Genomic DNA, 24,445 nt, shown 5'->3' on the forward strand with positions numbered 1-24,445 from the left:
CCAGGCAGACACATGAGATGTCATCTTGTGTGAAGTGAGAGTACAGAACCCCCACTAATGACGATGTGACCTTGGGAAAATCACTTAACTTCTTGGTCTCAGTTTTCAATCTAAAAACTGAAGAAAATACACTTGCGTCATGAAACTTAGACCTCTCAATAAATATTTATTGTTTGAATAAATGATAATGAATGTGAGAGACTTTTGTCAATTGGAAAATAGATCAATAGATATGAAGGAAAATATCTAGGCATAGAACTAAGAACATTTTGAACTATTTTGGCTTCTCTGCAGCCCTAAAGCAACACAAGGTGTCTAGTGCTCCTAACCAATGATGGGGGAAGTTTCCATGTGTAGTGGTTGAGAGCACTGACTCTGATCACACAGTAATATTATGTTGAACTACAAGAAGTCAATATTTTACATTTTGTAACCTACAGAAAATGGTAATATGCATAGTTTACATATTTACATATTAAATTAATATCATTTATGTTTCTATTTCATAAGAGCTAAAATAGGTGAAAACATTCATTCTCAGTGCAGCTGGAAAGATTTTTTAAAATCTGGGAATGTAAGGTTGATGTGTGGATTTAACTAGGAAGTGAAGGTAAAGTCCTTAGCCTAGTAGTCAAATGCTCACCATTCTTATGAAAGATACTCTGAGGACTATTCTGGTTTGGGAGCTATTCTTGGATCAAGCAGATTTAAATGACCACCCGCTTCTAGAGTGAGCATGAGTTTACAGCAATAAGTCACTGGGACACAGCCAGATTCACAGGAGGAGTGTGACAATGCTCCTACAACACGACATCAGCACTCGAGTCTCACATTACTTTAAGGTAGAGACAACTCATACCAGTTTGCTGGGGATCATCTACTATTTCTGCCACGGTGAATTATTACAATTTGGCTCTGTCTTGTAGTGAGTTATCCCTCTATGCTCATCAAGATCTATACTCACAGAGGGCAGGGACCTTGCCTTTCATGTTCACTGCTGCATTCTCATTTCTTAGTAGGGGTCCATGCTCAGCCTCAATGTTCTATAAATATTGGTTAAATAAACCATGAACATGCTTTTACTTCTGTGCAGTGAGGTCTTGTTGGTTGCTTTTAAGTGTGATGTTTTCCTGGAGGCAACTGAGATAGAGTGAAGAGGCATGCATCCATAGGCATGAAAAAGTAATGAGTGTATTTAAAAAGTTGTTGTTTTCCCTGAGAATTACCTTATGAGATGTGATGGTGCTGATCATCCTTTGTAGGTTCCTGAGATTCCCAAATCTTCTTCATCCCCAGCATATAGAAGAGAATTATGAGGCCTGAGAACCAGAGCAGCGTGTCTGAGTTCCTCCTCCTGGGCCTGCCCATCCAGCTAGAGCAGCAGGGCTTGTTCTTTGCCCTATTTCTGGGCATGTACCTGACCACAGTGCTGGGGAACCTGCTCATCATCCTGCTCATCAGGCTGGACTCTCGCCTCCACACCCCCATGTACTTCTTCCTCAGCCACTTGGCCTTCTCTGACATTTCCCTTTCATCTGTAACGGTTCCAAAGATGCTCAGGAATATGAAGACTTAACAACAATCTATCCCCTATATGAGGTGCATTTCTCAGATGTATTTTTTCTTGATATTTGCTTGTCTTGACCATTTCCTTCTTGCAGTGATGGCATATGACAGGTATGTGGCCATCTGTCAGCCACTCCACTACACCACCATCATGAGGCAAGAGCTGTGTGTCTCATTAGTAGCTGGGTCTTGGTTCCTCTCTTGTGCCCATGCCCTGTTGCACACCCTCCTCTTGATCCAACTGTCCTTCTGTGCTGACAATACCATCCCCCACTTCTTCTGTGACCTCCCTGTGCTCCTGAAGATGAGCTGCTCAGACATTTCCATTAATGAGATGATCATCTTCACTGAGGGAGGAACACTTTTCTTCTTGCCCTTGAGTAGCATCTTGGGGTCATATATCCATATAGGGACCACCGTCCTGAGGGTCCCCTCCACCAAAAGACTCTTTAAAGTCTTTTCTACCTGTGGCTCTCATCTCTTTGTGGTGTCTTTATACTACGGGGCACTTGCAGGTGTTTATTTTTTATCTTTGTCATGGGGCTCCAATGACAAGGATATCATTGCTTCGGTCATGTATACAATAGTTACCCCCATGCTGAACCCCTTCATCTATAGTCTGAGGAACAGAGATATAAAACAGGCCCTAGAAATATTTGCCAATGGGATACCTTCTTTATGTGACATTCACTAAATCATCTTATTGCAGTCACAAGCACAGTGAGATGTATCTCCTAAAATTGTTGTGTGGTTGACAATTCCATATAACTTGAAAGAATATGCATCCTGTTGTCATGTATAGTGTTGTTACCATGTTAATTATGTCAAGTTTGCTACTTGGATTGTTAAATATTCTTTATTTGTAATTATTTTTTTCTGGTTATTCATCTCAAAAGATGTATACAAAATCTTACACAAAACATGTCGTTCAATAACAATTTTAGATTTGTCTTCTTCTCCTTTTAGATATGTCAGTTTTTAAGTATTTTCATGTATTTTTTATCCTACATTACTAATGACACACAGATCTGGCATCATGAACAGATCCTGGTGAACTGAATCTTTTATTTTGTACCTTGCTGAAGCTGGCTTGCTTTGACTTTGAACCGGTTATGCACATTTCTTCCCAACTCCGTATTCTATGACACCATGTTGGTAGATTGAAATCTGCCATAATGGGAATTATGACACTATGGAAATTGGGAAATGCTATGAACCAAGACTTTGTAAAGAAAAAAAAAAGACAGAGAGAGAAAGTCATTTTTAATGCATTTTGCAGCACATCACTGCATTTATAATTAGGAGATATTCCTCTGTCTCTAAAATGGCTCCTACCTTAATATCTCATCTACTTTTTTTGTGTGTGTGAGGAAGATTAGCCATGAGCTAACATCTGTTGCCAATCCTCCTCTTTTTGCTGAGGAAGATTGGCCCTGGGCTAGCATCTGTGCCCATCTTCCTCCACTTTACATGTGGGATGCCTGCTATAGTATGGTTTGATGAGCGGTGCACAGGTCTGCACCCGGGATCCGAACCTGTGAAACCCAGGCTGCTGAAGCAAAGAGTGCAAACTTAACCACTATGCAACCAGACTGGCTCCTCCTCTACTTCTTTTGATATTAGTATAGACATACCATCTTTCTTTTGGTTAGTATTTACATGGAATTTATTTTCCATCACTGTACTTTAAACTTGTCTATGTCCTTATATTTGTGAGGTGTCCATTGTTAACAGTGTCAAGTTGGATTTTGCTCTTTTTATGTAGATTGACAATCATTACATTTCTGGAGAATTTGATCTATTAATATCTAATGTCATCATGGTATATTTGAATCTATATTTTCGTATTATTACGTTTTTTATTTGAGACGTCTGTTTCATATTTCTTTTCTTGTTTCTTTCTCCTTTTTATTATTTAAGTATGTATTTTATTATTCCATTCCCCATCTATCAACTTAATAATCATACATTATTATTTCACTATTTGTTTCTATGCTTTATGTTGTGATTACTACTTACTTTCTCCTTAAAATATTTTCATTGTACTAAAATATACATAACATGAAATTAACATTTTAACGATTTGGGGTATACTTTTTGGTGGCATTTCGTTTGTTCCTTACCACAATCTCAGTCAAGGACTCCAAAAAGAAATCCTATGGAACATCAAAGCAATTAAGTACTTTGCAGATGTGAAAAAATAATAACAAAGATATCTATGACTCAACATAGAGAGATTTCCAGGATATATTGCTAAATGGAAAAAAAAAACAATGTGAGGGTATTATGCAAAGTGAAATAAGTCAGAGGCAGAAGGTCAAATACCATATGATTTCCTTCATTAAGTAGTAGATAATAACAACAATAAACAAACACATAGAGACAGAGATTGGATTGGTGGTTACCAGAGGGGAAGGGGGGAAGGAGGAGGGTGAAAGGGATAATTCAGCACATGTGTGTGGTGATGGGTTGTCATTAGTATTTGGGTGGTGAACATGATGTAATCTATGCAGAAATAGAAGTATAATGATGTACACCTGAAATTTATACAATGTTATAAACCAATGTTACTGCAATAAACAAACAAACAAAAACAAACAATATGTAAAAAAGCATTTATAGCATGCTATTTTTTGTGTAAAAGTGAAGGGGAAATGAAATATACATGTATCTTCCCATTTGAGCAAAAAGAAACCAAGAAGAATAAATCAGAACCAAGGAGATTGCTTACCTACAGGAAATAGGTGGGAATGGGGTAGAAAAGATGGGGAGATAAGTATATTTATTTGAATAATTTTGAATATATTATCTTTTACCTACTAAACAATGAATGGAAGAGGGTGTGGAATAAAGCAAAGTAAAATAAAACAAAACAAATCTAACTATATATCAAATTACCACAGTAATTAGACTGAAGGGGAACATGAAATAACTAACCTAAGTAATTCTTGAATGCAGATTTTGTCTATATACTTTCACAATAAAAAAAACCATAAACAAAGTTTTTGAGCAACAATTAGTCTGTCATTAACAGTGGCATGAGTTCAAGATTCTGAAATTACTTAATATGTATTCAAATATTCAGCAAATAAACATATTGTGGAAAAGGGAATGACTCCTCACTATCAAGGTGTTGATGCAAATAATCAGTAGTCCTTCTACAGTAAAGAAAAGAAGAGAGTTTTATTGGAGCCAAACTGAAGACTGTAGCTCTAGAGTAGCACCTCTCACAGGGGAAGAAGGCACTCTGGTGAAGAGCAATTTTCAGCACAGTTATATACCATTTCCAATTGAAGATACATACATCAAGCATCAGGGGGTACACTCCTTCAAGGTTTCAAGAAGATGATCATTACATATTAGCAGATACACAGCAGGTCAACATGAGCCTGGTGTCACAGAAAAGGAGACATTAATTCTTATCTTTACAGAGTACTGCCATCATAAGAAGGGAGGCATTAATTCTTATCTTCAAAGAGTATATTCTTAATTTATGGTAATGATTAAAGCAGATGACAGTGTATGTCTGACAGACTGTAAGTCAGGCTTCTTTAGTTCAAATAAAATTCAGGCCAAACCAAGTTCAAACCAAAATGACTTCCTCATATATTTTAATATATAAAAATTTCCATATCATTTCCTCCTTTTGATTATTAATCTTTCAATAGAAAACATCGATGATTAAATATTGTCACTCAATGCCAGGGTGGTTGCTTCCTGCCCTGGGTCCATCATGTCCCTGCAGCTGGGCTTTATTTCAATTGACCTACCCAGTAATCCACTCTGGGGGGAAATAGCTGAATATAATTGACAATCACAGAGGAACACACTGACAGGGGAAGTAATTTCATAGGTTATATATATTTTCAACTAGGTTGAATTGTTGCACAAACATTGTAAGTGTGATTTTGTATGACTTTTTCTGATTACGTTGTTTGTAACATCTATAGAACAGGCTTAATAACAATGATAATAAACCAATCACAGTATTTAAAGTAGCTAATGTGAGGTAGACACGGATTTAAAGAGACAAGAGAAGAAACCAAAGCATCCGTTACACGTATTTTGGCAATTTTGTACTAAATTATTTGTTTGCCTCCTTTATCCACTGTTATGTGTATTTTATAATAAGTTTGGGAAGACTGGTTTAATATAGTAACAACTTCTTCAGTTGTCACTTGTAAAGATTTTTCAGGCCAGTTAGATTTCATTGAAATTACATCTTATAATGGATACAGTTCTAATTCCCAAAACATTTCATCATCAATATCAATATTAGTATATGTCTTATTATCTTAGGCAGTTCTATTTGACTAGCAAAGCTGGTATTACACCATACAGCAGTAAAATTACAATAAAAAGTTCTTTGATTACAATACAGGTCAGAAAGTATGAAACAGGTATTTTATAAACTTTCTCAACAAAATTTTGACTTCACCCACATACCGTATATTTGTTTGCATAGGTGTGCTTGTTATAGGCCAATTAGAGGAAAATTCAAGGTTCTGCTGCTGTTTGGGGGCATAGCCACATAGCTTGTCGAAATTCACAGATTTGAGTGGTTATAGGAGTCTAGTAAAAATTATTTGATAATAAGGCCCATCTCCCACCAGAAGGGAGAATTCTGGTAGAATTTAAAGTGGTTTCTATTCCTACTACTGGAACAACATCATAGGTGTAACTTGTTATAAGTTTAGGTACCAAAGCTGTGATTTAACACTTATGTGAATTACAGGATCCTATAAATTTGAATCCAGGAAACTTCTTTATCTTGATGATAGGCTTGAGTATAAGACATTAGAGACTTACAGTAGCTGGTCATACTAGCAAAAGACAACAAGGGATCACAGAAGTTTGTGTACCAGCAGACACTGATCTGCCAGTGACCATCCCATGTTGGGTCAGTTCATGTTTTCCAAATGGGGCACAACAAGTAGTTGGCAAGACCAAAGGCGATATCTTATTCCAGGGGAGTCCAGTCTAAAGATATATAACAAAATGTCAAAGACAATTAACAGGACTAGAATCCAACATCTACAAAGGTGCAACATGATTTTCTCTCCAAAATTATCCTGATTTTTACCAAAGATAATCACAGTATAACTAATGTGTCTACATTAAAAACTTGGCCTGGGGGCCGGCCTGGTGGTGTAGTGGTTAAGTTCACGCACTCCACTTCGGCTGCCCCGGGGTTTGCAGGTTCGAATCCCAGACGTGGACATATGCACGGCTCATCAAGTCATGTGTGGCCATGTCCCACATACAAAATAGAGGAAGATGGGCACATCTGTGAGGGCTAATCTTCCTCAGCAAAAAGAGGAGGATTGGCAACAGGTGTTATCTTAGAGCCAATCTTCCTCACCAAAAAAAAAAAAAAAAAGGAAAAGAAAGAAAAGAAAAGAAAACTTGCCCTGATTATTTATATAAGTGAAAACAAGAATATTCACTCAGAGGTTCTGAACCCAGAGGGATCAGGAAGGGAGAAAAATAAATATTTCATCTTTGTTTACAAAGGCATGTATTACCAAATTATTGATGTCTTAAGAGAAAAGATTTCTTTAAACATGGAAAAACAAAACATTAGAGCATTCTCCTTGGTTTATGTAGTCCTATGTTATTAATATTTGATCTTGATCTTTTGTTAGCAGTTTTATGAAGCCAATGGTTTGTCCATTAGAGTTCTGCAATTTCTTACCTAGTTCAATTTTATGATATGAAAGCTCATCAGAAACCTGATTTCTAGAGTAAGCGAATCTTGCCATGAATCTGAAGATGAAACATTTTGCAAAATCATCAGGGTAAAAATAAGTATCGGTGCTGGCCCGGTGGCACAAGCAGTTAAGTGCTGGTGCTACGCTGTGGCGGCCCGGTGTTCGCTGGTTTGGATCCCAGGCACGCACCAACAAACTGTCGAGGGAAGAGGGAGAATCTCCCTCTGCCCTTTTCCTTAAGGTTTTTATGGCTGGCCAAATAATTAACAAGACAGGTTAGCAGGAGAAAATAATACCAAGTTTAATAACATGTATACATGGGAGAAAGCAGGGACACTGCGTTTCTCAACACAATAGCAGAAATTCTCGTCTTAAATACTATGTTCAGCCAATGACAAAGGAGGATTTTGGGGGTTGGGGGAATCAGTTACAGGAGATTACCACTAAAGCACAGTAAACAAGAGTAAGGTTTATTATGCAGTCCCAAGGCCTCACCTTCCACATTGATAAGTCTCTAGAAATGAGCTCATCCCCCCTCTTCCCAATACAGAGAGGGAGATACCTTTACAAATGGAGATTTCCCTTATAAATGTAAATGATTGTCTGGCAACTCCTTGCAGGGTCATCCAGAGAATGTGGCCAGAGAGACAGAACTTTTGATAAGAGGGGCTTGTTGGTGCCTTTCCTATTATAACATTTACCCTACGTTATCTTTATAGCAGTCATGATAAATCTGTTCTAGGAAGGAGCCACCATGTCAAATTCTTTAGGCAGTTAGTGGGAGAGGTCAAATGTCCCTAGAGAAAACAACCAAGGTAAAGAGACAGATTTCAGGGTGGCCAAACCTTGATCTCCCACAGTCCCGCCTTTGAAACTAAAAGTTTCACAGTCCTTTTGAAACTTAAAGAAGTTTCATAGTCCAGAAGCTGAGTTGGTAGGCTGTTTCATCTCACTGAATATATTTTTTTGTCTTGATAATAGATCAGTTCAATTAAGTTTATTTTGGAAGGTGGTGATGTAGGTGGGCTCTCAAGGTTACGCCTATATTATGGAAGCAAGCAATCAAGAATTTAATAGAAGCATTTTTATGTAAACAAAAGAAAAACAAGGTTAATGGTTGGAGCAAATTAGAAACGAGTTTGAGATAAGAGAACAGCCAGTTAAGAAGATTTTTAGATGTCAGCGGCAAAGTATCTTTTGTAGTTTAAAATGTCTCTGATGGTGTCATCAAGTCATCTCTTAAGTTTATATCGAGTCTATCAACTTCAGTTTGTAAGGCTTTAGGAAAAAAAAAGCAGGTTCAGTTTTCAGTGATTTTAAATGAAAATGATGGAAAAAAAATCAAAAACGTTAGTTTGGACATCTGTAGCCAGATATTTCAGGAGACTAGAAGAAATCAGGATCTAGTCCCGTCAACAGATATAAAACAAAAAACCTTAAAAGACAATTAACAAAACTAGGATCTAATATCCGCAAATGTATACTATAGTTTTTATTGAAATATAATTTTTTTTCTAAAATCACCCTCATTTTTATCAAAGATAGCCAAATTAAAACTAACTAGTTTGTAAAATGTCTAGTTTTAATATAGTTGTCCCAATTATTTACATAAGTACAGCAAGAATAGCAATTGATCACATAGGTTTTTTTAAATCTGTTTTGTTGGAACTTTTTATAAGGAATCTCAGATTTAACTTTAAAGGCCTCTCTAGGCCAGGAAAGCCAAGCCAAGGATTTTGTCATCAGACTTCGCCTGTAATATTTATAGATTTGGGTGAATTTTTTTCTTCTGAGGTTTCCCCAAAATATTTCGAGGTTCTTTGTACCTGCCAGATAAGTGACATTCTTTACATATCTTGGTAAGTGTTGCTTGGAACATAAGGTACCAGGCCAATATTTTTACGTGGCTTTATTCTATAAAGTCTAATTTTCATTTTTCAAAAGCTGTATGGTTATATCGCAAATATGATGTTTTAGTCACAACCTTGGTAATATAACCAGCGTTTTTAATTGTGTCCTGTTATAAGGAGAACAGATTTTTATTGAACTTATGTAAATAACTATATTGTCGTGAAAACAACAGTATTCACTTATTAAGAGTTTTTAAATCTTGGAGGGATCAGGTAGAGAGAAAAAGATATATATTTTCATTGTACTTATAAAAATATCATTTACTAAATTGTTATAAGTCATAGCTAGTGCAGGAGAAACAAGAAAAAGTTTTCTTTAAATCTGAAAAAAACAAAACATTAAAAATTCAGCAATATTTTAAATGAAAAATCATAAAAATTATAATCATCTTTATCAGTTTATTCAGTCTTGTGTAATCTATTCTCGATCCCAGTCTTTTTGTTAGCAGCTTCATGAAGTCAGTTTCTCTATCAGATTTCTGTAATTTTTTACTAAGTTCAGTTTTATGATCAGAAAGTTTGTCAGAAACCTGTACTCCAGTGTAAATGTCAGAGACCTTTCTATGAATTTTTTGAAGTTGAAACATTTTGTAAAAGCATTAGAGCAAAGAAATAAATCTGTAAACAACAAGACCTCAAAATGGCAACTGACAGAGAAATTTGGTTAATTTTGTGACATACAACACTTTAAAATAATAATAACCAGAATTATGACTGATAATCAGGACAGATCAGCATTTTAGTAATGTTATATAATTTTAAAACGCCTATATCATTAACATTAACCCACAAAATATCACCTAAGCAGGCTTATCATTACTTGTCTCACAATGTTTTTTATGTAATTTAACATATTGAATAAGTCTAATAAGTTTAGTATCTTTTTCTTTATAGGTAGAGAGTAAGTTTCTTTGTCTTCTTCCTTATAGGAAGAGAGCAAATTTCTTTGAGAAGTTTCAGGGCCCTTTGAAAATTCTCAAAGAAAAAAAGTAAAAAAAAAAGACTTTATTTAAGATATGAATTTTGGGGAGATTGTCAGAAATATAAAAAGTCAAAGCAAACAGAGCATTAACAGTCTAAAAAGCCTTAATAGAGAGACCTCAGTCTTTTGAACACAGGAAATTATTTTAACAGTTTTTATTTTGTTTTTTTTTTTTGGTAGACTTATTCAAAGGTAAAGAAAATAACTTTTTTATCAAGTTTAAGAAAATCATCTTTTTAAGAGAAATAAAACTAAATTATAATTTTGTACCAGCTTATTTTTGATATTAAAACTCATTTACTTAATTAAATTTATTTTAATTTTAGCCAACTTGACCATGTAAAAACTCTTTTTTCAGAATTCTTCTTCCCCAAACCTTTTATAACTTTCTTTTTACATTTAGAATTTGTCCCATGTCTTTTTTTTTCTCTTCTAGTACTTGAGGACAAATTTATCTTTTTTAATCAATCAAACAAAATATTTCCAATTTTTGTACCTTTTTTATACATCTTACTTTTTCTGTACACAGACATTTTTTTTTAATATTTAGTAGCTTCAATCACATATATTAATTAGAAATTTTAACCCTTATAGACTTTGACTTCTAAGTAAAAACTAAGTAAGCAGTTATAAATTTTTTTTTTATATTAGCATTCTGTGGATTGGAAAATTTATGAACACTTTATAACTTCTAGAAATATGTTACTTTATAGTACAATCTTTTAATAAAACACATGTTTGCCAATAGACCCAAAACACCTTTTAGTTTTCCTGTAATGAAAAGCCAAAAGTAGACAAATGTATATTTAGCAATTAATGTCTAATATCTTATGTTATTTGGAAATGATGATACTCAGAGAATTTTTTTCATATTTTATAAAATTTAGCAAAACTCTAAAAGTCATCAAAAAGAGTTTGGAAGCTGTAACCACCATAACACATAATTATTGTTTAAAGTTTACCCAACATTCATCTTTTTTACAACTATTTAGTTACTTATTTTCAATAATTATTTAGATTGCCTATAAGACTTTATAAGACATCAGATAAAATTAGCCATCATTTAAATTATTATTTTTGTTAACCAGTTCTGTAATAGAAATAACATCAGTTTTTTCTTATAAAATTTTATGTAAATTTCATCACCTCTTATACCTTTAGACATAGTTATCATTAAAATTTTTATCAGTAGGTCTTGGTCTTTTAATTTTGGACCAGGGAAGCATTCCCAGTCAGACATTTTAAAACATACTCAGGCAAAGTTGATATAACCTCTATATAAAATTAGCTCAAACATTCTAACTTTTATAATCTTATCAACATGTACACTTTTATATGTTCTCAATTTAATTGTAACCTGAGTCAAGGTCTTAAGGCTAGTCAAATTTTTCCCTTCCTTTTTTTTTTTTTTTTTTGGCCTTTTTTCTTAGGTACCAATTAAACAACTATGTGAGAGTTCTCAAAAAAAAAATTTTTTTTTTCCCCCAATTTAGAAGTTTTTCTAATTCAAAGGATCCGTCGTCTGGCCATTGACGAGTAGGATCTTCATTTGTATATTTATTCTAATAGTGACTCGAACCAATAAGCCTTTTTAAGGAAAGACCCGGAGGTAACTTTCCACGCTTAGAATAAATCTACCATGGACGCAAGAGACGTCCCTGGTGAGGGCGCAGATGATGTAGCCCCCGTGATCTACAGAATTCACTCCCAAAGATATTCAGAAAAAGTAAAGACCTTCGTTGCACAGGTGGTAAGGATGGTGTAGTGAAAACGGTGTCTCCGGTCTCTCACAATAGTGTGGGACGCCTCCAGTCACAGACCCGCTAATCTGTGACACCGGGCAGGCGATATTGGAATGGGATTTTTTAGCACTAACAAGCAACGGAGGTTAAGACGACAAAAGCCCTTACGGACTGCGCCCTTTATGACAAATTCCCCCGAGAGCTTGGCACAGCTGGACAAAGAGACAGTTCGGAACCCCAGTCTACTCGACTGGCCACCAAGGTGCACCCCGGTAAATGCACCTTCTGTATGGTGGAGACCAAGGAGAATATTTTCATTTGTCACAAAGCCAAGTTTTCTCAGGACACAGAACAAGACAGAAGGAAAAACCTCATCTTTTTTTTTTTTTTTTTTATGTGCACAATGACAGCTTTAGCCACGCCTTAGGTCTCTTGGAGCCAGAATAATACCTAGAGGGGGAGGTGCCGCGGGGTTGGGGACTGTGTGCTTTACAGAGTACCTCGTTGTTGCACGGACATTTTCTTGCAGTTGGCGGGGGACCTGTGTCATTTACCCCATTCCGTGACCCAACTTATTTTGTCACGGGAGTCTTCTGAAAGTGGCGAGCGCCCTAATGGCTCTTAACTGCTCGACCCGTGCCCACCAAATTTGCGGCCTTTTTGGCTTCCAAGATGCCCTTGGCAATGACCTTCACTTCATATGCATATTAACCCACAGCAAAGTTTGTAGACGCCGGTCTGGTGAGACCCGCAAACTCACCAGTCTGTGGGGCCGGCCCGGACAGCAGGCTTATAGGGCCCATGCCTGTGTCTTACCCTATGGTATTTTTTTCTTATGACGAAAGACACAGACAAAAGAGAAAAACAGAGACTACCTCTGGGAGGAAAAGGGATCAAGATCAAAACCAAGAGTATTTTACTAAATTTAAACCAAGAGTCACTAAAAGCACAAGAAACTAGTTTCCCAAATATTTTTTCTTGCCAATCTAAATTTAGAAAGAGAAAAAAATTCTCACCATATCCTTTCGCTGGACTCCGCAGATAGAGATTCCAGGAGGCTGACATGGTAAGAAGTCTTACCTTTTTGCCAGCTTTCGTCAGGCGTTCCCGTATCTCATCATCTGCAGTAGTCCAGGGAGAAGGCAGGTCTTCCAGCCAGAGGAGGCAACTTGCCAGCCAGTGTGGCTCCTGGCTGGCTCGCCAAAACTGTCGGGGGAAGAGGGAGAAATCTCCCTTTGCCCTTTTCCTTAAGGTTTTTATGGCTGGCCAAATAATTAACAAGACAGGTTAGCAGGAGAAAATAATACCAAATTTAATAACCTGTATACATGGGAGAAAGCAGGGACACTGCATTTCTCAACACAATAACAGAAATTCTCATCTTAAATACTATGTTCAGCCAATGAGAAAGGAGGATTTTGGGGGTTGGGGGAGTCAGTTACAGGAGATTACCACTAAAGCACAATAAACAAGAATAAAGTTTATTATACAGTCCCAAGGCCTCACCTTCCACATTAATAAGTCTCTAAAAATAAGCTCATCCCCCCTCTTCCCAATACAGAAAAAGAGATACCTTTACAAATAGAGATTTCCCTTATAAATGTAAATGATTGTCTGGCAACTCCTCACAGGGTCATCCAAAAAATATGGCCAGAGAGACAAAACTTCTGATAAGAAGGGCTTGTTGGTGCCTTTCCTATTATAACATTTACCCTCCATTATCTTTATAACAGTCATGATAAATCTGTTCTAAAAAAGAGCCACCATGTCAAATTCTTTAGACAGTTAGTGAGAAAAGTCAAATGTCCCTGAAAAAAACAACCAAGGTAAAGAGATAGATTTCAGGGTGGCCAAATCTTGATCTCCCACAGTACCCATTGGCAAGCCATGCTGTGGCGGTGACCCATATAAAGTGGAGGAAGATGGGCATGGATGTTAGCCCAGGGCCAGTCTTCCTCAGCAAAAAGAGGAGGATTGGCAGATGTTAGCTCAGGGCCTATCTTCCTCACATACACACACACAAAAAACAATAGCTATAGATGACAAAGGACTTAACATTATAATGCAATTGACAAGGAAATTTGGTTATTTCTGTGACATGAAATTTTAGAATAATAACTAGAATTATCACTGATAACCAAGAGAGATAAAAAATTTTAGGTATGTTGTAAAACTCTTATATTAATAACATTTATCCAAACTATATAACTTAAGGAGGTTTATCATCATTTATTTTACAATGCTTTCCATACAATTTAACATGCCCCATAATTTAATATCTCCCTCTTTATAGGAAGTGAAAACAAATTATTTGAAAAGTCCCAGGGGTTCGCTGAAATTCTCACTTTGTTTTATTTCTTTATTATTTTGTTCTTGTTGTTTTTGTGTGTGTGTTGAGGAAGATTGGCCCTCAGCTAACATCTGTGGCCAATCTTCCTATTTTTCTTTTTTCTCCCCAAAGCCCCAGTACATAGCTGTATATCCTAGTTCTAGGTCCCTCTAGTTCTTCTATGTGGGATGCCACCTCAGCATGGCTTGATGAGTGGAGAGTAGGTCTGCAACCAGGATCTGAACCAGTAAACCCTGGGACACTAAAGTGGAATGCACAAAATTAACTGCTACACCACCTGGCCAGCCCTCTCAGTTACTTTTAGGTCAAAAGAAATGCTTTATTTCATTTTATTATTTTTTTGTGTGTTTGAAGAAGATTGGCCCTGAGCTAACACCTGTTGCCAATCTTCCTCTTTTTGCTTGAGGAAGAGTGGCCCTTAGCTAACATCTGTGCCCATCTTCCTCTATTTTGTATGAGGGTTGCCACCACAGCATGGCTTGATGAATGGTATAGGTCCATGCCTGGGATCTGAACCCGTGAACCCCAGGCCAGTGAAGCAGAGTGCACCGAACTTAACCACCATGCCACCAAGCTGGCCCCAAAAGGCTTCATTTTGAATTTGAATTTTGGGCAGTTTGTCAAAAATATCTAAAGATTTTAGAACACTTGGTCAAATAGAGTCATAGGTCATCGTGAAACAATGCTTAGTTATCTGTTTAACCATGGTGACAGTTAAAGGTTTTCAGGCAAATACAGAAATTTAAATAGTTGTAAGAAAAACCTTAGCTCTTGTGATTAAAGACCTGATAAAAACAACACAGGAAATTAATTTTGATAAAAAATAAAATTCCTGCTGTTTTGGTAGACTACTCAAAGGTAAAGAAAAAAATCTTTCACAGTTTCTTTATCAGGAGCAGACTAAATATCAAAGAAAATTATCCTTGTAAGAGAAATAAATCAAAATTCTTATTTTTGCACCAGCTTACCCTTGATATTGAAATCATTTACTTAATTAAATTCATTTCAATCTTAGCCAACTTGACCATGCACAAAACTCTTTCCTCAGGGTTTCTCTTCCACAAACATTCTATAAATTTCTATTTTACATTCAGAATTTGTCCCATGTTTTCCAGCCTTCCTAGTACTTTAGGACAAATTTAGCTCTCTTAACAAAACAAACAAACAAAAATATCTCCATTCCTTATACCTTTTTACTGAAAATATACATCTTACTTTCCTTGAATACAGAGATGTTACCCTTATTCTTTACATTAATTACCTAGGCTTATACATATTATCTGGAAACACCTGCTCTCTCTCAGAAAATTTTTCAGGGTGGCACAAAACACGTCAATTAGTAAACCCAAGTATTTTTCTAGTTTCTCTGTAATAAGTAGGCAAATGTAGATAAATCAATGTTTAATAATTAATGTCTAATATTTTATCTCATGTGGAAATGACCTAGATACTTAATAAATTTATATCATTTTACTTAATTTAGCAAAACTCTAAGTTTTCAAGTTATTAAAAGTTTAAAAAGTCATGTTTAAGTGCATATACTATAACATATAATTATTATTAAAAGATTCACTCAAAAACATTTATCTTAATTACATGTAATTAGTTTATTTGTTCCCAATATTTGTGTTTAGATTTCCTACAAAAACTTCATGAAACACTAGACAAAATCAGCTATCATTCTAAGTTATTATTTTTGCTGACAAATTTTGTAACAGAGATAACATGAGCTTATTTGACTAATAAACATGAATGAAGGTTGCATGTCTGCATCATATGCAATGCTGATAATTCTTAAGACATTTTTATTTCAATCAAATCAACAAACTTAAATAAGCTTTCATTTACCAAGGATTATTTTATATTATGTTAACCTGAAAAATATTTGGGTTAGTTTATATTACATATAGAAAGAACTTATGTAAGCACTTACTCTAAGCCAATTGAATAGAACCATTTTAGAAATTATATCACGTGGAGGTTGAAAAATATCACAAATATATAACACACATGTACAGAGTTACATAGATACATAGACAGAAGCAAGCAGAGACCTTAAATTGTTTTTCTTAAATTTTTGCTGTGAATCAGGTACAATACAAAACTCACTAATTTATAAAAGAATAGTTGGATGCAAACTATGTTCCTGGCAGATAGAATAAACTAAAATTTTCTGCTTGTGAATTGGTGATGGTCTAGATAACAGTTCCCAGAGAGGTTATGATCTTTTTGAGATAAATAGGAGAGGGTTTGGGATTGGTGAAAGGGAATGGTTGGAGTGTGACTTGCTTCTAGAGCTGCATTTCCAGTTTTGCAAAGATTTGTAAGATAAGGACAGTTTCTCTCAATTCCTCAGAAATTGAGCTGTAACGTAAATGACATCATAGCTTGATCTACCTATCTAACTATGTCATCCCTAATTTGTTGCTTTCCCTCTGGGTACATAGTTTTATTTTAACTTAGCGAAGAAGGCCTATAAAAATTCCTATCAGGATCTGAATATTAGCTTCCAATTTGGCCAATTTCTGATCATAAGTTGCTAAATCCTTTCAAATATTTTGTCAAGTTTCAGCCTGGACAAACAGTAAACATTTCTGGTAGTATTAAACAACTCTATTAAATTTAATTTTAGTTTCCTCCCTGACTGTGTAAGAGAATAACTGAGCAGTTTCCCAGAAAATCTCTCAGAGTCTTGTTAGCTCTGGGAGGTTCTCATACGAACCCCTCCTTCACAGATGGACATGGGGGTGTCTGTAAAACCATTAACTTAAGAGACGTTTGTATAGTCTTTTATTTTAGGCACTTCTTATAACTTAATCTTTTATTAGCTTTTGCTATGAAACTTTCAATAAGGCTATTTTTGGAATTTTTAAGCCTTTGTTTTTAAGTGCAATTCTTAAATGATGTTATATAAATGGAATGTTCCTTCTAATGGCCAAAGTAATTTCCCTGAGGCTGGTGGCAGTTTGTTAGGACCTTAGCCGCAAATACAGTTCAACTCACATTTCTGTCTAACCAAATCTGACTGTAAGTGGGATGCAACCCACAATTTTTCCGACCACATTTTGTAGCCCCCAGCCTACCGATTACCAAGCCAAGCTCTCAGGATATGAAGCCACCTTAGTAAGATTTTGACGTTATTTGTAAATATTTACAACTTCCAGAACAATTAGTTTCTGAGTAGGTGTGCTGGAAGGTGGCACACTTGACTCTTTAGAGATTAAAGATGCATTTAATCTGTCTGCTCCAAGGTTATCAAATCTGGTGTACAAAAAGACAACTTCTGGAAGCTCAAGGGAGTCCCAAAGAAGCCACTGTAATTTTAAATTAACCCAGATTGTCTTGATCGAAAGATTGAGCCATATACAGCTATTCTCCTCATATTTCTTATACCTGTAGCCAGCTGGAGTACCCGAAAAAGGCATTTCTGCCAAAGAAGACTTAGAGTAGGGTTTCCCCATTGGCCATCTAAGAGCTAAATTATCTTTTATTAAATTTTCACATTTTGTTAACTACTTCCAAGTAAAGGCTCTGTACATATTGTACATAAGACCATCTGGTGCTCCAGTGGGTGGTTGTCCGTCCAGGAGCTTGTCGGCTTTAGAAGTGCAGTTTCCCATTTTCTTTTAGTTTCATTTTAATATAAAGTCTGAACAATTCCTAAGGGCAGTGTAGTGGGTCAAAAGTGTGCTGCATGTGAGTGTCACTTCCTAAAAGGCTATGAACATTATCTTACATGTCTCAGTTTCTCCTGCCAGCCATCTAAATCTACTCTAAGGGCTCAGAACACTGGATGACCGATCCTTACATGGGTGTCCCTGGAAGAGTCATCAATTACTTAATGTGAATGCTCATAAAGGAGTTCCCTATGGGACCACTGCACATTGTGGGGATTGACCTCAGAAACTTCCACTAGATTCTCAGTTGCCTGAGAATGCCTTACAACTGGAAGGAACAAGTGTCCTTTTCCTTTGGAGCTGAATGAGTTCAGCCTCTCATTTTGCTGTCAGTGAATTTGTTCAGACTTTATAAGCATAAATCTTCTCTAATTTTTAAAGCCAAATTGAAAGTTCAGCCAGCCCAGTTCACTCCAAATTTCCCCCTAGGTTCCCTTTACCTAGGAAAACTACCGGTGCACCCTTAAGATATTAAATCTTATGTCTGGAAGCAGCTCAAATAAAAGTCAGGACTGTCAACTCAAATAAGGAAGTCCAGATTTCAGGAGAACTCACCAAAACATCTGAATAGTGCTGTGAAGCTGAAAGGGCACCATGGGCCTGTGCTGGTACCAAGTGCTGGTTCTAAGAAGGCTCCAGGTGGTCTGTCTGTCTCACTGAGAAATGTCGATGCAAATAATCAATAATCATTCTATAGCAAAGCAAAGAAAAATGTTTTATTTGAGCCAAACTGAGGACTATTGCCCTGGAGTTACATCCTTTGCAAGGGAGGAAAGCACTCAGGAAAAGAGAAATTTTCAGGATGGTTATATACCTTTTGAAAACAAAGATACATACATCAAGCATGACCCGAGTACATTCTTTCAAGTGTTCAAGGAGGTGTTCTTTACAATTAACATGTACACAGTAGGTTAACATGACCCCTGGCATCATAGAAAGGGAGACATTTATTCTAATCATTAAAAAGTACATTCTTTACTTGATTAAAGCACATGTACTATGTATGTTTGACAGGCCGTAAGTCAGGCTTCTTTGGTTCAAATAAAATTCAGGCCAAATCAAGTTTGGAACAAAAGGCCCACAGCATATACTTTAATATATTTATTAAAAATTTCCTTATCAGGGGAAAGGTGTCATGTACATGGGAAAGTAGAGGTTAAAAAAAAAAATACTCTGTGGTGTCAAACTAGAATTGGAGATATCAAATTGAGCTCATGGTTTAAAAATCTATAAATAGATTGAAATTTATATATTATATATCAACATCTGTACTGTTCCCATCCCCCATTCTTTCTGTTCCACTCCTGACCCCCTCCTATGGTAAGCATACCCTTACTTTATTAGTTTCTAGTTTCTACTACTAGTGTTTCTTTTATATATAATTCCTGGCTGTATCCTCTGAGATCATTTAGAGGGCTTGAAAGAAATGAACACATTCAATGCCAAATTTGCTCTTTACCATTCTCCTCTAAAAAGGACCAAGATTACATAGCAAAATGGCTTATTCCAAGCTGGGGCCAGGATATAAGATTATCCAAGAAAATTTTTCTGAGCCTGAAAATAAAAAGTGCTCAACAGACCATGGGGACACAGAGCCGGCTTGAAGGGGCTGCCACTGGCCAAATCTGGAAGAATGTGAGCTTCAAAATGAACAAGACCAGAAATGGATTATGACTCAAATAAACAAGAATCCATGAGTCCATAATAATATGAATAAATTAATAAAAAATCAAACAAGTGGAAGCTGGTGGAAAGTTCTTCTTACAAGCCAACACAACTGATAAACATAGAAGAAATGAGAGAATTAGAAACTCATCCTTTGGCCATGACGTTTGCAATAATTTAGTCATATAAGAATCACAAATGGATGCTAAATATAGTGAATGAGATTTCAAAAGGAAAAAAATTATGGTTATATAGTCTAAAAATATCTACCAAAATGATTCTTGTTAATCACAAAGGTTAAATAGTAACTTTACAGTAGAGAACCTGGCAGGTACCACCTTAACCAATTGACCAAGGATAAAATCACCAGTAATTGGAAAAATTGACACTATATGCCTTCTGATAATGTGCCGTGTGGTAGACATGCCAAAAATCTATGCCTGAAATATACGTACATATATAAGTAAACAGACTAAAATGTTAACCATTAGAGAAATCTGGGTGAAGCCTAGGTAGGAATTTTTTTGTATCATTTTTGCAACTTTAAGTCTGAGATCATTTCAAAATAACATTTAAAATAAATCTTTTTAGCCAAAACCTTGGGGATGTTGTTTCAGTTCTCTTGCTGGTAATTAAACTGTTATTTTTTTATTCATTTCTCTGGAGCTGGTTAAAGAATATGAATCTGTAGAAGTGGAGAGGCCACAGATATCTTCTGCTTGTCTGGATACTGAGTCTCCTGAAGAGAAGCTGAGGTTTTGGGCAACACCCTGGAGCAGAAGGTGTCTGAGCGCAACAACAATGAGAACAGGTCAGAGGGAGCTGGAAATCTGCACTTGGTGATGGATCTGCCTGTGTGTTTGTGGGTTTGTGTGATTTTGTGTTCATGGGTGTGTGTCTGCATGCATTGTGTATGCTTCTGTTCATGTTGTTTGATAGTTGTGTGTGTGTGTGTCTACTATGTATGCGACTCACAGCCTGATTCTTTTGCTGACTTCGACCCAATCTGGGCTCCATTTTAGTGCATATACACCAAGTTGTCAATCTCTTAATGTGTGATTAAGGGACTTCTGTTTCATGCCTGTGATAATAAATGCTTACCCTCTGTTGTTATGACAGGGACATTTCCCACACTGGGTGGGTGTCACAACTGAGTGAATGAGGGCCCAGCATCAAGAAAGAGATTATTATCTCCACTGCTGGAGAAGAAAACGCCTGACCTCACCAAGGAACTGAAGTCAGAGAGGGCTCAAACCTCTGCTGACCAGGGTGCTGGTGTATGTGTCAGCTGTGTTTGTGGGTGGCACACTCATGTGTGAGAGCAGGAATGTGTATTTCTTGCTTTTGTCTGTGTGTATGTTACCATGTGTATGTTACCACATGCATGGGTTGTTGGTGGTTTAATGACTGCCTGTGTGAACAGGCTTAACTGCCTCACACTGGCTGCCTTCCCGGGAAGGGTGTGGGACAGAAGGGGCCAAAGCACGCTTCTCAGAAACAGGAGTGTGAGTGCTGCTTGTAGTGAGTGTGTGGCTGAGTGTGCATGTGTGTTTGTGCGAGTTTCTTGTGAGGTTTTTGCATTGTGTGTGGCCGTGTGTGTGTTTGACCATGTGTTTGTACAGTGATGAGTTATGTATATGTGGTGAGTTGCATGTTTACCGGGTGTGTCCTGTGGCAGGCGTGTTGATGTGCATTGTGAGTGCATTTGTGGGTGAGTGGTACATCGTAGTGTGTTGTGTATGTCTCACTTTGTGTGTTATTTATGACTTGTATGTATGTATATGAGTGTTTATGAGCTGAAGCACATACTGTCTCTCCTTCCGTTAGGCTGGGAACTGGTCACAGGTGACTGGAGTCCTCAAATCGGTAGTGTCTGTGTGTGTGTGTGTGTGTGTGTGTGTGTGTGTGTTGGGGGGGTGATTTGTATGTATGTTTGGGGGCTTCTCATTTTCCCCCATGACTCAAATATTTCCTTCACTGCCCTTCCTCTGGAGCACCATTGACTGAGATACCCAAAGCTCCAAGCAACTCCCTGTTTCTAAAAAGGATCTGCTATGATTTTCATATACCTGAGAGTGACTGAGTACTCAGAGTTTCAACTCTTCACTTAATGTTCCAGGTAAAGACAAATTAGCATCATGCTTTGTGAAGTTAGAGTGCAGAACCGCCACCAATATCTGAGAGTCCTTGGGAAATCACTTAACTCCTTGGCCTCAGCTTTCAGTCTATAAAATGGAGGTATTTACACTTACCTCATGAAACTTACAGGCCCTCAATAAATATTTATTTTTGAATAAATGATAACGGACTGTGAGAGTCTGTTTGCAATTGGAAAATAGATCAATATCAATTATGGGAACAATCTAGCAGAGAACCAAAAACATTTTGAACTACACTGGCTTCTTTGCAACCCTAAAGCAACACAGGTTGTCTGGTGCTCCTAACCAATGATGAGGGAAGTTTCCATGGGTAGTGGCTGAGAGGGTGGTCTCTGATCACACAGTAGTATTAGGTAGAACTGCATAAATTAGTCAATTTGTTATAATTTTTAACCTACAGAAAATGGTAGTAGGTATATATACTTTGTATATATATAGAATTTATATCATTTGTGTTTCTATTTCCTAAGAGCTACTATAGGGGGAAGAACATTAATTCTTAGGCAGCTCAATAGATTTTTTAAAAATCTGGGAATGAGAGGTTGATGTCTGGATTTAAAGAGGAAATGTAAGTAAAGTCCTTAGCCTAGTACCCAAATGCTCACCAAAAAGTCCACTATTCTTGTGAAAGATAGTATGTGGACTACTCTGGCTTGGGAGTTTTCTGGCATCAAACAGTTTTAAATGACCACTCATTTCTAAAATGACTCTGAGTTTACAGCTCTAGGTCACTGGGACCCAGCCAGGTTCACAGGAAAAGTGTGACAATGCTCCAACAATGCGGCCACAGCACTGGAGTCTCACATTACTGTAAGCCAGAAACGACTGATACCAGTTTGCAGAGGCTATTCTACTATTTCTGCCACATTGAATTATGATTTGGCTCTGATTTGGTGTAGTGAATCATCCCTCTATGCTCATCAAGATCTACACTCACAGAGGGCAGGGACCTTGTCTTTCTGTTCACTGCTGCATTCCTCAGTCCTTAGTAGAGGTCCATGTTCAGATTCAATGTTTAATAAATAATGGTTCAAGAAAGCAGTGAACATTCAATTGCTTCTGTGCAAAGACGTCTTGTTGGTTGCTTTTGGGTGTGATGTTTTCCTGGAGCCGGACTGGGATAGAGGGAAGATGCATGCATCCATGGGTGTGAGAAATTAATAGCAATGTATTTAAAAATTCATTGTTAGGGGCTGGCCCTGTGGTATAGTGGTTAATTTTGGTTCATTCTGCTTTGGTGGCCCATGTTCACGGGTTCAGATCCCGAGGGTGGACCTACACTATTGCTCCGCAACATATAAAAGTAGACCCACATATAAAAGTAGAGGAAGATTTGCACGGATGTCAGCTCGGGGCCAGTCTTCCTCAGCAAATATATATATATTCCTTGTTTTCCCTCAGAATTACAGTATGAGATGTGATGGTCCTGATCATCTTTTCTAGGTTTGTGACATTCCCAAGCCTTCTTCATCCCTAGCATATAGAAGAGCAGTAAGAGGTCTGAGAACCCGAGCAGAATGTCTGAATTCCTCTACCTTGGGCTCCCCATCCGACCAGAGCAGCAGGGTTTGTTCTTTGCCCTGTTCCTGGGCATGTACCTGACCACGGTGCTGGGGAACCTGCTCATCATCTTGTTTATCAGGCTGGACTCTCGCCTCCACACCCCCATGTACTTCTTCCTCAGCCACTTGGCCTTCTCTGACATTTCCCTTTCATTTGTCATGGTTCCAAAGATGCTCAAGAACATGTAGACTAGACGGCAATCCATCCCCTATGTGGGATGTTGTTTTCCATAGTTTTTGCCTGTCTTGACAATCTCCTTGCAGTGATGGCGTATGATAGGTATGTGGCCACCTGTCACGCACTCCACTACACAACTGTTATGAGGCAGGGTCTGTATGGCTCATTGATAGTTGAGTCCTTGTTCTTAAGGTGTGCACATGCCCTATTGCACACCCTTCTTTTGGTCCAACGGTCCTTCTGTGTTGACAATACCATGCCCACTTCTTCTGTGATCTCCTTGTGCTTCTGAAAATGAGATGCTCAGACATTTCCCTCAATGAACTGATCTTGTTCACTGATGGAGCAATGCTTGTCATCTTCCCATTGATTAGTATCTTGGGTCCATATATCTGTATAGGGACCACCGTCCTGAGAGTCCCCTCTACGAAGAAACTAGTTAAAGCCTTTTCTCCCTGTGGCTCCCATCTCTTTGTGGTGTCTGTAAACTATGGGATCATTGCAGGTGTTTACTTTTTCTCCTCATCATGGGGCTCCAATGGCAAGAATAATTGTTTTAGTCATCTATACAGAAGATACACCCATGCTGAGCTCCTTCATCTATAACTTGAGGAAAAGAGATATAAAACAGGCACTAGAAATATTTGTCAATAGGGCTAACTTCTGTAAGTGACAATCACTAAATCCTCTTATTGTAGTCATGAACACAGTGAGATGTATTTTCTAATATTATTGTATGATTGACCACTCTGTATAACTTTAAAGGAATATGCATTCTGCTGTCATGTATAGTCATTAATATGTCATTAATATGTCAACTAGGTCAAGTTTGCTACTTGAATTATTAAATATTCTTTACCCCTATTAATTTTTCTACCTGTTCATCATCTCGTAAGATATGCACAACATTTTATGGAAATCATGTCACACAATTATTATTGTG

At 37.1% G+C, this 24,445-nt stretch overlaps 2 pseudogenes; both read left to right on the forward strand.

Moving 5' to 3' along the window:
• Positions 1–1,294: 1,294 nt before the first annotated feature.
• LOC131393299 (olfactory receptor 1J4-like) lies at positions 1,295–2,260 on the forward strand (annotated as a pseudogene).
• Positions 2,261–19,519: 17,259 nt separating this feature from the next.
• LOC131393823 (olfactory receptor 1J4-like) lies at positions 19,520–24,175 on the forward strand (annotated as a pseudogene).
• Positions 24,176–24,445: the final 270 nt, after the last annotated feature.

Source organism: Diceros bicornis, chromosome 28, assembly GCF_020826845.1.
Source record: "Diceros bicornis minor isolate mBicDic1 chromosome 28, mDicBic1.mat.cur, whole genome shotgun sequence".
In the NCBI taxonomy this organism is placed as follows: Eukaryota; Metazoa; Chordata; class Mammalia; order Perissodactyla; family Rhinocerotidae; genus Diceros; species Diceros bicornis.